The sequence below is a fragment of the Sebastes fasciatus genome, chromosome 5 (genome assembly GCF_043250625.1).
Source record: "Sebastes fasciatus isolate fSebFas1 chromosome 5, fSebFas1.pri, whole genome shotgun sequence".
NCBI classification, from domain to species: Eukaryota; Metazoa; Chordata; class Actinopteri; order Perciformes; family Sebastidae; genus Sebastes; species Sebastes fasciatus.
This window is the reverse complement of record NC_133799.1, coordinates 18,124,542-18,140,879: the sequence shown is the minus strand read 5'-3', so window position 1 is coordinate 18,140,879 and position 16,338 is coordinate 18,124,542. Positions and strand designations below refer to the sequence as shown.

The 16,338-nt window shown below is 40.8% G+C and overlaps 1 protein-coding gene across 3 annotated transcripts in view; it reads right to left on the bottom strand.

Moving 5' to 3' along the window:
• Positions 1–16,338, bottom strand: part of LOC141767810 (C2 calcium-dependent domain-containing protein 4C) — a 111,141-nt gene that overhangs the window by 57,294 nt on the left and 37,509 nt on the right. The window lies entirely within an intron of this gene.

Here is a 16,338-nt window from a genome sequence, read left to right as displayed (position 1 = left end):
TGTGTGTGTGTGTGTGTGTGTGTGTGTGTGTGTGTGTTAAACCTCCCAGACAGTGACGGGGCCATGGCAGTGCTTCTGCTCTATCTGCAGGGAAGGTGCCTTGTTATTCCTGAAGCCCCGTCCACCTTCAGTCAACATCACTGCAGTCAATTAACCATATGAATGCATTAACAAAACAAAAGACCACTATTTTTCTCTCGGACATTTAAAAATAAATTATGACGAGACACTGAAAATACTGTCAAAATTAAATTAAATTAAATAATTGAGGTGAATACCCATCCTCCATGCAGAGGACACTAATGCTGCATTCACACAATGTTGGCAGGATCGAGAAAACAAGAAAAGTTCCTGTTATTCTGTTTTGTGTTCACGCATTGTTCCAAGTTATAAAATGGGAAGCTCAAATCTAGCAATCTGATTGGTTCAATTGGTTCATAGCCGTGATATAATAGCCACATACCACTGCTATGACGTCTACTTAGAGTCAACTAAAAATGTCTTCTTCAGCGTTTGGTTGTACTTAGCTCCACCCTCTCGTGTCACTTTTGGTTGCAAGAAACAAATATGGTGACGGCCAAAATTCCGAAATCAAAGCTTCAAAACCGTAGTCCACAAACCAATGGGTGACATCACGATGACTATGTCCACCTCTTATATACAGTCTATGTTTCCCCCAGGAGACCGCTGTTCGTGTGCCGCGTGAAACCAGAATTCAATGTCTATTTATTGTCACCTTTCGTACTTAAGTTACGTCACTTCCGTAGTTATTTTAACCCAAACCACGACTTTTTCCTAAACCTAACCAAGTTGTTTCCTGTGAAGACGGAAGTTTATTTAGAAAAGACTGTATGCATGTAACGAGCGGAAATTGACATTTGATGCTGGACATTCAAAGGCGAACGCATGAAAAATTAGTAATACCTTTTCGCAAGATATCATATGAACCGTTGTATGAGAGGATACATCGGTTTCTGTGCACATCTATCCACCACCATTAAAATCCAGGGCAAGAAAACATTAGTTTTGCCACCAGTTTGGGGCAGACCCAATTTTGCATGGCTGACATTTAAAATGATTGATTCCTCTGGGACTGTTTGTGCCAGTCTTCTAAATATTGGCTGTGCTGGAGAAGATGAGGGGATTTGACAACAGGTGGGAAGCCGGCCATTGGAAGCCTTTGCTGATAATTAGGGATTTATGTATGTAAATCTGAAACGACATACCCACAAACTCTGTCCGATACCACCGCTGCTGCTGTTTCCATCAACCCCGGTCATCTCGGCCGGACCCCAGCTTACATTTGCTCGGCTCTCCTTGGTGAGAAGTCCAGCAGCTTGTGTGATCTCCTGTGAAGAAGCAGAGTGTAGCGCAGTTTAGCCGGTGGGCTTTTTAAAACCTATTTTGCTGCCTGGTTTGTTGCTATGGACTGTCTGTTGCTGATAAGAGCCGGTCAAAGCTTTTCCATTTCCTACAATGTTCCTCAAAGCAGATACACGCCTGCTGTGCACTTATCAAACACACGCTCCACATATACAGATGCACACACAGATTCTAGCGCGGCTGCAAATCACAACAATAACCTGTCAAGATTAGTGTGTAAAAATAGCTGCAATAATGTAAACACCTGTAGAACACAATGAATACAAAGCCCGGCAGCAAAGTGAGGCTGGTGATGTTCAGAGGGCTGCAGATGTAACTGTGTGGGGATTGTTGCAGCCGTAGTTTGTGATGTTGAATTGGATTGCATCACTGTATATTGTAAGATGTTGCCGTTGTTGTGTACCCTCCCTTTACCTTTTCACTGTGGCAAGGGAGATGTGTATTTCAACGGCTCTTGCAGCATATGGGCACAAAGAAAAAAAGGTGCTTATCAGCAGAAGAAATGAATCAATTTGCCAGCATGAATCACCTCTCGGTTTCCCAAAACAGCTCCAGCATTTGCAGCGGCAGCTGGCCCTTTGTAGTCTCGCTGTGTGCTGTTTCAAAACATTGCTCAACTCAGAGGGGGCAAGAGTCTGAATGCTGTGTATCGATAAATCCTTCAGGATCTTGACCTGGTTTAACAAGACGTCTCAGAGTGTCTGATAGTACTGACAACCATTAAAAAAGCATCAGAGTTCTTTATTCAGTAATAAAATATAAAGTAATGTTGCTGATAACCTCTCTTCATGTTCTATAACCATTGTGTTTATGGGATTATTGTTTATTGTTGTTGGAAATATCATCACAGCTAATAATACAGCTGCAGAAAATGATATGGTGATGAGAAACATGATGATAATGATGATGATAAGGGTGAAAAAGACAAGTAGATGAAAGATGAAAGGGAAGAAAAATATCTTTTCTGATGTGTCCTTTGCTCAGCAACACCTGACTCGAGTTTTTGAGGAACTGCTGTAGGGCTTTGGTTTATTAATGTGGAGGAGGGACTAACGCAAAATGTTCCCAATTAAAATGAAGATGAATTGCAACAGCGGGTTCCCTGTTGTGGCTCTACTTTTGTATGTGTCTCTAAATCTCTGCCATACAGACAGGTCATTAAGCACTAAAGGCTGCTCCAGTCCCGCGGCGGCGGCCCAGCCTGAACACATCATATCCCTGTCTGAGAGCGCTGTGTACTGCGCCCCAGAGTCAGGAAAGCCGTGCAGGGAGGAGGAGGCTCAGAGAGTTACTCAACATCTATAATTCAAGTTGTAATGTCTTAAAAATACGCTGCACTGTGAAAACTTGTAAGCGGTAAATTGACTGCATTTATATAGCACCTTTCTAGTCTTACAACCACTCAAGGTACTTAATAGGTGCCTGCCTACATCTGTTTTACTTCTAAGTCCAGATCTGGGGGTGGTTATTTCACTATATTTAACAGCGTAAAACATGGTAATTTGATGTTGAAGTGATTTGATCGTCGTCGCTCCATCATCAGTTGTTCCTAACAGCTCAAACATGTCGGATGTATTTGCATATAATGGCCAACCAAGTCGTGTTCTGCTGCTGTAATTGTCTTCGTGCATCACAAGAGTCTTTTGTGTCTTATCTTTGCCACTCTGCGTGGTGCCACTCTGATCACTTCATCTAATGGAGCACGAAGCTAAAAGAAGAGACAGAAACTGACGATCATCTTCTATTTCCACCTTTGGGGCTGAATGTTACAGCATGACACACACACACACACACACACACACACACACACAGTAGTTATTCACATACATCTGAAGTCTCCTTCACCTCCCCCTCCTCCCACACAAATACTTAACAGCAAAGTTTCCCAAAAGTTCTTCTTTTTTTCCAGTCGGCCAGACACTCAGTGAGCTGTGTGCTGTTTACCCCATTATCTCCGCTGACCGCTGACACCAAATCAAATGGAAAAGTACAAACACATATACTTGTAGCCGGGGGAGACACAGCCGAGATATGAGATCCACATCAGGTCAGCGGCTTGGCTCTTCTAAACGGAGAGGTTTTGTCTTGGTGGCCCACTCCCACTCGTCCCTGAGGGAATACATCGTCTGGTCTGGTCTGGTTTAGAGCAGCAGTTCAGTCTGTGAAACATTTTAAAAGCTCCTGGTTGTAGTAATCTGCAAGGAGTAATAGGGTTTGTCTGGAGTGAAGGTGGGGGAGATATGTGCAAATAAGAGAGTATTTGCCAGTGTTTTTCAATAATGTTTACAGAAACTTTTGAATTGAAGAATAAATAAAATAGTCATTGCGTTTGATCTGTAAATGCACTATAATTTCTAGATGATATAATGAAAAGACTTCTTAGCTCAAATGTCTCCAAGACTCATCATGTCTTTCATACTCAGTCCTTAACAGCAGCCAGTGGTGGAAAGTAACTAAGTACTTTTACTCAAGTACTGTACTTAAGTAAAATTTCGAGGTGGATGTACTTTACTTGCTGCTTTATACTTCTACTCCACTACATTTCAGAAGGAAATATTGTACATTTTACTCCATTACTTATTTGACAGATATAGGTACTAGTTTAAAAAAAACAAAAATATACATACAGTATATATAGCAACGGTCTGTTATACATAGCAACGGTCTGTTATACATAGCAACGGTCTGTTATAGAGAAATAACAGACCGTTGCTATGTATAACAGACCGTTTACAGGTGCAGTTCTGATGTCAGACTCTGGATGCCCGTTTTTTTTTGTCAAATTATTGATTTCTTAAGTAAGTAAGAAATAAGTATTCAACAAAGCCATGTAATAAAAATTAAAAGAGTGTTTTTGAGAATCGATACTGTATCACAAACATAATATCGCAGTATTAAATTTTTCGACATTTTCTTACACCCTTAGTTCACGCTGTCTTTGGTAATGAGCTTGACTGGAGTTATTGGAGTGGTAATGTCCCCCAAAATCCAACAGAGAGCAGGTCGGAGCTGCTAACGTTAGCCTGAACGCTAATAGCTTCCAGGCATTGTTGAATTCCTTCTGCTTTTGCTCTTGTGTTATCATCATGTGGAGGAGTCCGAAGATAGCCAGACCTGCTGTGCCTAGTTACGGTTGCTAAGCTATGATTGGAGAAATTACTGGTCTGGGGGTTTAGCAAAAAGTCAATTGATAGATTAGTTCTTACATTGTCAGGAAATTTTCCTGCAGTAAAGTCAGATTTCAGCTACTGACAGATACTTGGATTACTAAATTCGAGCAGCCTCTGCTAATTAATTACTGTCAGGAGTGAAACAGTGAGATAGTTGACTAAAAGATGCAATAACACAAGTGACGCTGAGGAAATTAGTTAGGAAAAGATGGCAATGGACGGACTTTACAGTTGTACCTGAATAAAAAACGTGTCTGCATGTGTTCTCACGTAATTTGCCAGTGCGACGTTCATGTGCGATGGACTGGCAAAGCTGCTGAGGAGAAGTGAAACCTCTCCACGTGTGAGTGCGGCACAGGCTCCTGAAATGTGATAGAAGTAATTATGGCACTCAGCGGTGCATGTAGAGAACGCAGATCACCGGCTCTCCGAGAGAACTCTTCAACTGTGGCTTTGCCTTTCTGTCCTGCACAATTACAGGCTGAGGAGGAAGCATGACACTTCTTCAGTGAACCACTTTAATATACATAACTACTTCTGGCTCTTCCGACGCATGCTGTACCTTCATATTTCATTTACATAAAAAGAACAGAACATACATTTTATGGGGGAAGAGAAGTCTTGTGCAGCCAGTAACACATTTAACTGTTTTACTTTCAGTATTATTATTACCTAATTACCTCTGAAACCTTTATTAATCCCTAATTACTCATAATTTTGCACTCTCACATACCGTTTGCATCCTTTTTGTAGATACATGGCATCATATTCGTTTGTAGTAATTAGTACAATTAAGCCACTGCCATTTGAGCTTTTAGCTGATGTTCCTTTCCAACTGTTGATTAGGCTTTACTTTAATTTGATGTTTTTATGCTGGAGTTTGGTCCAGTGGTCACACGATTCCTGATTCCTTTTATGCTTACAGAAGACAGCTTATATGTGCCGCTTATTATATTGTATTCTGCATGCAGTATAACTTATAATAGTAATAATAACTATATGTATTTTTTTATCATGCTGGTATTGGATCGGTACTCGGTATTGGCCAATACCGCAAGTTCAGGTATCGGTATTGGTATCCGCAAGGAAATAATGGTATCGGTACCTCTCTAATGACAACATCAACAAACATGTTAATGCTTTCTAGTCGCCGATCCCTGATAATGCTTCATTGTAAACAAGAAATCGGTGTTGAAATCGGCAAGAGGAGAGGTAGTAACGTTGGCAGCACAACAAACAACGACAGCAACAAAATCGATCTGTATCGGCCAATATGCCTCATCAACAATCGGCAATCATATCGGTGGCAAAAAAAACGTGATCGGGGCATCTTTAAAAGTTAAACTTGCCCTCTGCTGATCCGTGTCCATGACTCAAAACTGTGATACGATCTGAACCGTGAGTTTTGTGACTACTATGCGCATGGTATGACGCCATATACAGTGTCACTTCTTGCGTATGTTTCGTGACAAAACCAGACATACTCATCAGGAATTCCTCACGGTGAAATATCTTGTAGTGCAGGGCTTCTCAAAGTCCAGAACAAGGTCAGCTTCCGGACCGATGCAGACAGGCAAATTATATTGTATTCTGCATGCATATACTGTATAACTTATAAGTAAGTAACTCTGGGTAAGTTGCAGAGGATGAAACATGGCAAAGAAAGCAAAGTACGAACCCAGTGAATAAGCCAGTTACTCATCCACTATGTATTATTTCTGCAGTGTGTGACTAGATATTTAGCCTCAAAGCTGCAGGGAGTTTGCAGGGGTTCTGTGTTTCCTTCCAGCGGGTAGTAATGAGAATTACAGAGACAGATGGTGTGGATGCAGGCGCTGATGTTTCTACCAGTGTATTCTACCACCTGGGAGCAAGAAAGAGAGCGCCACAAACTTTTGGCTCCCCGGGTAACAATTTTCCTGAGCATCACATTATTGCACTGCGCCAAGGCACAAGCATGCAGCAGGAATTAAAGAAGATGATTGAAGTTAAAAAATACTAATGTCTGCAGGTTTTTAAGGTTTAATGAGAATCAGCTGCCCAGAGTGTCTAACAAGTGTTAAACTTTTGAATTTGGCTCATAGACTGTATATAACAAGTGGATATAGTCACCGTGACGTCACCCATTGGTTTGTGGACTGCCTTGTAGAAGCTTTGAGTTTGGCATTTTGGCAGTAGCCATGTTGGTCTTTTGCAACCAGAAGAGACACGAGAGGGTGGAGCTAAGTACAACCAAACGCTGAATAAGACATTTTTAGGAGGCGAAAAAGGTTACAATTAACTTTCATGAACTGAAAACACACTGGGAAAGGGTTAAAGTTCTAAGACGAAAACACAGACAACTCCCAGACCGGACAACGCCGTGGTTGCGACCTGTCAATCACAAGGTAGCCACGCCCTAAAGCATACCCTGTTTTATGGTCTATTTTACTGTAAATTAAAACATAATTTACTAAATGAACATCATGCTGTTTTGAAGAAGACTTGAAACTAGCGATTGAAACTAAAAAAAAATAAAAAAATCTTCATCTATGGTGCTTTCCTCTGGTTTATAGATGAGTAAATATCTATAATGGGCTGACAAACTGTGCTCAGAGTTTGGCTTAGAGTCAGTCTCCCTCCATAACACATTACACGTACAACGTAAATTACTGTATCAAACGGGCAGGCATAAGTCATATGAATTGTATAAAGATCTCTGTACGAACACGGTAGTACAGGAAAGCAGAATGGACATCATCATCGCTGTGTCACCTGGTGTTTCCGGCCCAGAGGGTGGGCACCTAATCTTAGCTGCACGTCAGCCTTCAGGATAATATGTTGCACCCACACATGGCCTTTGTTCCTGTCCTTTGTCTGCGTCCACAGCCGCAGAAGGGAGTAGGAGAGGATATGGAATAATGGCGCTCTGGACTGGTGCGACTATACCAGTCAGAGCAGGAGTACAGCACGCTAAATGATGCATCATTATAGCGATTATATAGCATAATGGCAATGTCATTGTGCCCAGGCGGCACGGCAACGGCATTTCAGGTCAATAATGTCTTCCTCTGTCTGTCCTTCCTGCCCTCCCTCCACTGGTTGTCCTTTCAGTCTTTCTACACCTGTTTATCTCTGTATTCTTCAATCTTTCTGTCTGTCTTCATCTCTTCCTGTCTTTTACCCTCACAACCTCCTCCACTATCTCAGTCTTTAATGAATGAGGAAGAGACACAGGTGAGATCCAAGCGAACCATTGTGCTTGTAAGGACAGAATCTGTTCTGTACTATGTAGGGCAAGGGTTAGTAGTGGGCTGGAATATGTGCATAATGACAATTACAGAGCTTCATTCATACTGGCCACCTACACAGTGTGATGCACAAACACTCAGAGGTGAGTCAAAGGCTTAAAAGCAGCGCTGAGTTACACAAAAGCCTCTTAGTACTGAGGCCAGATTAGTTTTCCCACTGTGTGTCAGTGAAGAGAAGAGCAACTCGAATCACTTTTTTAACCACAACAAAAACGATTTATTGCGATTTTTGTTAACTTTTTTAACACTAGACAATGGGAAAAAGTTGAATCACACACTTCTAGGGACTTTCACTTAGGAAAATATCTAAATAATATAATAAATGTGTTTTTATTTATTTATTTAATTATTTCATTTTCAGCATGTCAGAGATGTCCTGCATTCAAATATATCAGTCATTGTCAGTCATTATTTATTACAAAAATCAAAGAATAAAGACATTTCCCTCACAAATCAGTGGTATTTTCTTTTGAATTTATAAGGGACATGTAATGTTTTATACTTCTGGTGAATATAATCCAATCAATCCTATTTCCATATATGTATTTTGTATATACTGTTCCCTTTGTGAACACCTTATTTTGAAAGTTTGTCAGTATATGGGTGCTCTACAGTTGTTTAGCGTCGGCCGATTTGACCACGGATATGAGAGTGACGGCTGGCTTGACCACACGTTACCGTAATACGCAAACGTTTCCTGTCCATGACAGAGTTAGCATGCAGCTTTAACCATCATGTCTAGCTCTGCTTTTCCTGGCAATGTGTGAAACCCAAGGAGTTTCCATACTTTACTCTATATGACGGATAGGACGTCACGTTACTCTGACTACAACAATAAAGTGGTAACTTCCTTCTACCTCCACAGAGACTCAAATGAAGCAAATATATTGATTCTGGCATTAAAAAATCGCTTTCAAAATCGTAAAAAGAAAAAAAGGTGAATACGTTTTTTTTAGGCTAACCTAATTTAACACTCAATCTACCACCTACCACCACACCAAATTCCTTTCTCAAATTTAACATTTAAAGTTTCTGTAAAGTTTCTTTAAATATTCATTAGTTACTTTTCAAAATATTTTCAAAATTCACATGAACCGCTCTTCACATCGGCATAAATCAGATCCAAGGCACAGCACTTATTTAAAAAGAAAGTCACTTTAAAGCTGGTTCGCCTGTCACTCCCATTATTTCCTTCTTCCAAAAGCCTAAGAGCGCTGCACTCAGTAAAACACAAGAGCAGAGGATATTAATGAGGATATTAATGATAGTGTGAACTTTTAGCAGCAGTGCGCCGCTGCAGAATGAATATAGGGGAAACACTGCATTAAACTAGTACACAAATAAAGTCTCAGAAGTCTCACGACAATAAAGGAAACGTCCCACACTAAAGGAAGAAAAGTTGATTATTTTTAAACACATAGAGTCTTATCTGCATCAGTCTTTAGTCCGTTTGTATCTCTGAGAGAATCTTGAAAACACACCACAGATGTTCACTATAATTTCGCCAGACGAGGTGGCTTTCCTCCAGCGTGTGCCTGCCTCCCACAGAGCTCAGAGCAATTAAACTGGATTTTCTATCGGTGCAGTTTTCTGTAAGTATACACCAGCTTCTTCTTTGTCTGCTCAGCCACGGTGGTTAATTACCCACTTCTTCTGTTTAGTCTCAAAAAAGTCTGTCGCTACTTTAAAAAATGTAAAACATAGATCAGAGTAAGTCGGGATCTCTCCTTGAGAAACAGCTAAGCACTCCCAAAACAAAAAAAAACGTTCAAGAACTGGGTAGCCCATACCTCGACTTCCTACTGCATTATGAGACTTACGTGAGAATATCACAGATAACAAAGGTGCAACATGTCTATATATTATATATTATACTAAAGGTGTTCAATCATGAGAAAAATCAATAAGCAGGGCTCCAAACTGTGAGTGTGCTAATTAAAATTTCCCATGAAGCATTCATCCAAGTGCATGAATTGGCCAGCAATCAAAACCCTGCCGGTTGTCAGTCGATCGGCCATGACCGGTGACCGACCGATCGGGCTCACAGGCTATATCCATTTTTTTCCAGGTCAAATTTACACACATGTGCTGCTTGATGTCACTTACACAGCGGCACAGACAGTAGGGCTGCACGATTATGGCCAAAATGATATCCACGATTTATTACTTTCACATTTAAATAAACAGAGCATTCCTTTCACTTCCATGTTGTCTTACATTCCTGCTAATGTACAAATTAGGGCTGCATGATGTTGGAAAAAACTGACATTGCAATATTTTTTTTCTGCGATATGAAATATTCACCCTAAATTTTGAAGGCTACATTTTAAAGTTAAATGCATCAATCTGGTGCAGCAAAATCAAGAAGCTAGATCTATGAAGGACTTTGTGCTCTTGTAAACTATTGAATCATCAAGACAGATTGGTTGTATGAATGGTGATGACACAGCAAACAAAAGTCACACCAACAAAGTATGGCAAACGATATGGGCTCTGTGTTTCATGACGTGTCGCGTGGGTTGCTGACATCGCCGCAGACCCCTGACGCAGTGAGGACAGTCCGCCCCGGTTGACAAAGTGTTTCCATACTTTACTGTATGTGTAGTGTTTACCACTTTGGATTTAAATGTGAGGGTACTTCTCATTTCGGCTCGCTGCGGTTTGTTTTGTTTTTGGACGGATACAGAACGGATATTAAATGAAAAAAATCATGATACATAAGGGAATTGATTTTTTTTCCCCACCCCCTAGAAGTTTGGTGTGAACAAGTTCTAATGTAATTCAAGGAGAACCAGTGAGGTTGTCTCCTTTCTTTCTAAAAGAAAATAAATGAATAATCCCCGCTCAACGGGGGAGCTGAAAACATTTGATTCACGGATTCAGTGGCTCTCTGCTCGGCGGCGGTACGGTGCACATAATTACAGAGCCGGATGAATATAAGGGTGTAATTTCCTCTAGAGAAGGTTCACTGCAACTGAGCCCCACAAAAGAGTGTGTATATGTGGTTGAATTAAGGGGTTGTGACAGAGGGGCTGTAACCTGCGTGCATCAGTGTAGGTGCAGAGCCGGGTAGCCTATTTACATATTGTATATTAATGGCTGTTTGATTAGACAAGGTGGATGAGCCTGACCTTTCAATTTTTGTATGAGAGCTGTGATGAGGCCGCTGCCATACTGTGGAGAGGCTGTGACACATGAATACATGCAGACTTACACACGTTTACATCAGAAATACACAAAAAATACACATTTGCTAAAAACTCTTTCCTACATTTTCAAGTAAACAACAGTTTGACATGTCGGTCGTTTATTCGCAGAGAGTTAGATAACAATAGGGGTGTAAGAAAATGCGAGCCAAATGCCGAACTATTCCTTTAAGCAATGTAAACCAGTTGAAGCAAGCCCAACTTTGCTATTGTAGAATCAGAGCAGAAAACACTGTGCACCTCTGTACTTGATGGACATGCCAATTCCAGCTAAAACCAGCTAGAGAGAAGCATTAAGATGATAAAGATAGACACAGAAAGAGAAAAGAGAGTGAAAGAGGGACATTGTGAGATTTCAGATGAGTGGGGACTGGAGTAGAGGGTGGGGGGTTGGGATGGGTATTTAAATGCACTCTCGACCTTTCAAAGCAAGACATTATGGAGCACTTACCCGTGCCAAACAACCCTGTAATAACATTTTCCAGGCGGCTCTGGGTGACCTACAGGGATGCGCCCATTGCCTTGTTGTGTATTTGTGTTTCTATGTGTGTGAAATTGAGCATAAGGTGAAACCTAGTGCTTGCTAGCAATATTTTTACCATAAAATAAAATTATAAAGGCTTTTTTAAAAGTCATCCATATCTTGAAAACAGCATGTTTTCTTTATATATGTTAGTACAACGTGCAATTACGCATGCACCTGAAATGTGCCTGCACATTAAGGCGCACATATTCCATGGCGCATCTCATTATTATGCTCATAAAACAACTCATAGCCTAACTGTCTCTACATTTTCCCCATCATCTAATGCCTCCGCTGTGCTCCAGGCCCAAACTAACAATGGCACATTTTAATTAAGGACAGAGGGTAACCCGAGACCTCGGTTGATAAATCTCGACACAATGGATCCTCTTTATTTTACAAATGTTGAATAATGAGCTCCGGGTCGTGTTTTCGCTGCCATTGAATATCTAGTGTTTAGGGGGGGTTCAGCTGTCATCTCGCCTGCAGTGCTGAATCCCTCTGCAGCACGGAGAGAAATCCCAGACTAAAATCAATGAGCAAATGAACCCAAGTATATAGAGGCAGGAGACACTTCAGGGCGAAATGTAATCCTTAAAATCCATGAGCGAACACAGAGGTACCTCTCCGTCTCATAGTGTCCAGATATCATTCTCCCTCTAACTTTGCCAGAGGCGGAGGATTTACTGTGTTTACCTGGCAGCAGAGCATCAGATAGACTCCTCTGTTTCCTGTCCTGCTCCCTATCAGTGCTATAACAAACCTCTGTGGGCCAATTAAAGCAGCTATCATGGCTGTGATTGGATCACTGAGCTTTGATGTGACAAGAAAAAGCACATGCCAATGTCAGTATTGTGTTACTGGGATACTGTACCAGATTTCTGTGATTAGTGATGCATCATAAACTCTTGTTATCTCCGCCAGGCGTAAGCCTGTGGGGGGATCATGTGTCATATATGTGTGTTTGCATGCATGTGTGTATCTGTCTGTCTGTCCACAGCTAATCTCACATACTACTGAACCCATCAGCCTGATATTTCTTTGTGATCATTTATGACTGTATGCTCAAGGACCTCTCGTGGTTGCAGTGATTCACACTTTTTCAAAACATATTTTTCATTGACTGCTAACTCCTCACTTCTCTTAACCGGCTGATAGGGTCGGCAAGTGATCAACAACTGCTTCAGTAAAAATATGTTGTCAGTATGTTTTGAAAAAGTGTGAATCACTGCAACCAGGAGAGGTCCTTCCTTGAGTATACAGTCATGAATGAGCACAAAAAATATCAGGCTGATGGGTCCAGTAGTATGCAAGATTAGCCGTGGACAGACAGACAGACACAGAGATGCACACACCACCAATCTCCGCTAACATCTTAAAACTCACCATCCAGAATACACAAGTCTGCCACCGACTTCTCACAAAGAGCAGCCGGACTAAAACTCCTCCCACGGTGAGCAATCAACTGTCAATCATCCGTGCTTTCGCAAAGGCAACAACAACATATAAACATGACAGTCAACGTTGGCAAGACTGTACGAGTGCAGTTACTAGGTACATTGTAAAAGAAAGGGTTTCAATGCACATGAACTGTTTGAAAAACGCTGTCACGGTTCAGTTTTTAATGGTTAATTTCTAATTCTGAAGGGTTACTGATCTGTCTTTATACTTTTTTAAATAATCTCACTGAAAACTGCCACGTTCCTGCTCTAATCCTCACAAACCAGAACAACGTTAGGCTTTTAGAGATAACGAGGTTTCCTTTCTTCTCTCCTTCATCACCGGAGGTGTAATTAGACAGGTAATGGAGAGGAGAGCAGCTCTGGGCCCATCATTCTTAATCAAAAAAGTCATAACAATGCAAATGCTGACCCTTTGTTGACTCAGATATCATTTTAACTTTTAAAGCAGGAGAGAGACACCAGAGCCCGGCACAGCCAGTGATTTCAGATGATGATACACACTTCTTAATTCACTGGAGGAGGAGGAATGTTATGAGTCGCCCCAGATGAATAAAACGGGTTATAAAATTGGGAATGAGGAGTGATGAAGCTTTTAGCCTCCCTCCACTTCACCTCTCGCCCACCTCCTTCAAAGCCTGTCCACCCACTCCTCTTCCCTCTCACGAAATGGCACTGACTGTCTGCCTTTCTCCGTCTCGTCCAGTGTCTCTCTGTCTTGCTCTTTTGTTTTCCTTCACCCCATCTCTCCGTCTAACCTCATCTCTTTTTACGTCTCTGCTCCTCTCTCCCCCCGCCTGTGTCTGTTAGTCTCACTCTTTCTCCCCCTTATCAGTCAGGCAGTGAAGCATGGGCAAGCTGTCTGCAGTGAAGACAACAGCAGGGGAGCGCAGGGCCATGAATCGCTGGGAACGAAGACTTAAGAGATTTCAGAGTGACTGCATTAAGGGCTTTAGACTGTAATAAAAGAGAATATTTAGACTTACAGTCTAAGGATGGATGTTGCAAGCTGAGCCCGAGCTGAGAGGAGAAACAGTAACGCTCCGTGTTACCATATTGAGGTTAAAACTCAATATTAAAAGCTCATGATAAAAGAAACAAGCCAGTGAGAATTAATAAATAAAGTTATGCTCATTGAGTACATAGTTGTATAGCAACTAAAAGGCTTTTGAAGCGGTTATTTAAAAAATAATAAGAACAATTTTGATTAATAAGAATATTTTTGATGTGAATGAAAGTTATATTAAAGGTTGTTTCATAAATTTGTATGATTGAAATTGTGCTCATTCAAAGACAGTGTAATGAAATACTGATTGATTTTAAAACAGCTCAGTTATTCTTTTTATAACGGAGAGGTCTTTTTTTCCCTGGCACAAAAGGGGAATAAATAACGGCAAAAACTAAATAGACAAAAACACTGGTATCGGCTATTGGCTAAATTATTACTTTATATATCTGTATCAGCACAGAATTTCGCAATCGGTGCATCCCTAACAATATTGTATAAAAGCAGGACCTATTTTACCCAATAAAGGAGTATGTTGGTGGATGAATATGGTCCAGAGTCAGAGCACTTTGCATAATTAGACCACAATGTGTTCATGTGCAGGAAGGCATTTAAAAGACATTAATTAGACCTTTATAAACAGAGCAAATGAGCAATCAACACAGCTCATTTAGTGTGGCAATTTGGAGGACAGACTCAATACACACAGCCAAGAGACACCACTACACTGTAAAATATGATCTAACAAAAAGGTTTAATAAGGAATGCCAGGGCTCTATTCCCTAAATCAAAGAATACACAACAGGTTATGTTTAAGCCTTTTTTTTTTTACTTTAATTCATCCGAGCTTTGTGGTCATGGCAAAGTGCTTTTGTTGCTATTCTATTGATGTTATGTCCTTGTTATGCAAATGTCATCAATTAAGGTTCAAAAGTAGTTTTGGTCTCTTTGATCCCATTTTTTCATTTAATTTCCAATCTGTAGTCCAACTTTACCAAAACTTTCACACAGCAAATGTATGCTTTCTGCTGATCCATAGCAAATATATAGATCTATTATTCTAATATATAGTTACAGTAATAAGTCTACGGTAGTTTGGTCGTTTGTGGACTGCCGTTTTGAAGCCTCAAGGTCCAAGACGGCATTTTGGCTGTTGCCGTCTTGGTTTTTGGCTGTCGACATCTTGTCTTTTTGCAACCAGAAGTGACACGAGAGGGTGGAGCTAAGTCTAACTGAACGCTGAATAAAAGTTTTTTTATGGGACCAAAATGTTAATATTAACTTTGATGAACTGAAAACACACTGTGAAAGGGTTAAAGTTGTAACACATGGACAACTCCCAGAGCGGACAACGGTGTGGTAGCGACCTGTCAATAACAAAGTAGCCACACCCTAAAGCATACCCTGCTTTATGGTCTACTTGACTCTAAATGGGACCATAATTTACTAAATGAACATCATGCTGTATTGAAGAAGACTTGAAACTAGCAATTGAGACCATAAACTCATGTTTACAATGTTTACTGAGGTAATAAATCAAATGAGAAGTAGGCTCATTTTCTCATAGACTTCTATACAATCAGACCCCCTCGTCCTGATATCATCCTGATATCCTGACATCACATCACATCACCTTTAGAAGAAAGCATAGGTGGATATTATGGATACAGATGAAACAAATGAATCATTGTTTGACTTAATATCACGAGGGTTTCAACTTGTAATAGCAAGTGCTGTAGTGGATGCCGATTCATCTCAAAATGTGGACAGTAAACCTCATGAGCACATTCAATTTTATTTATAAAGACTGCACTGAGTTACAGAAGCTAGTGGATCAGCTGCTAACCCAGAGGTGAGGCGGGATGCAGGCTCTCTATGGAGATCCCTCCTCATTTACAAAAGCACCTGTGGTTGTGGAAGGAGTTATTTTTGGGTGTCGAAGGTTTTGGTTTATTTTCTGTAGAGTCAATGTTAAGACGACTGGCAGTTGGAGCACTATGAAACTCTGCAGGTTGAATCATCAGTACAAAAGGTGAGTTACTGCATTAGAAAATATCTGATCCAAAGGTACAAGCCTGTGTACATAAAAAACTATGAAACATCCAATGACAGAGGTTAAAATTATCTTCATGAGTCGCAAAAGCTGTGGTAAATGGACTTGTATTTATATAGCGCCTTTGTAGTCTTCTGACCACTCGAAGCGCTTCACACTACATGTCATCATTCACACAAACTCACACACCGATGGCACAGCCTTGGGGAGCAATTTGGGGTTCAGTGTCTTGCCCAAGGACATTTCG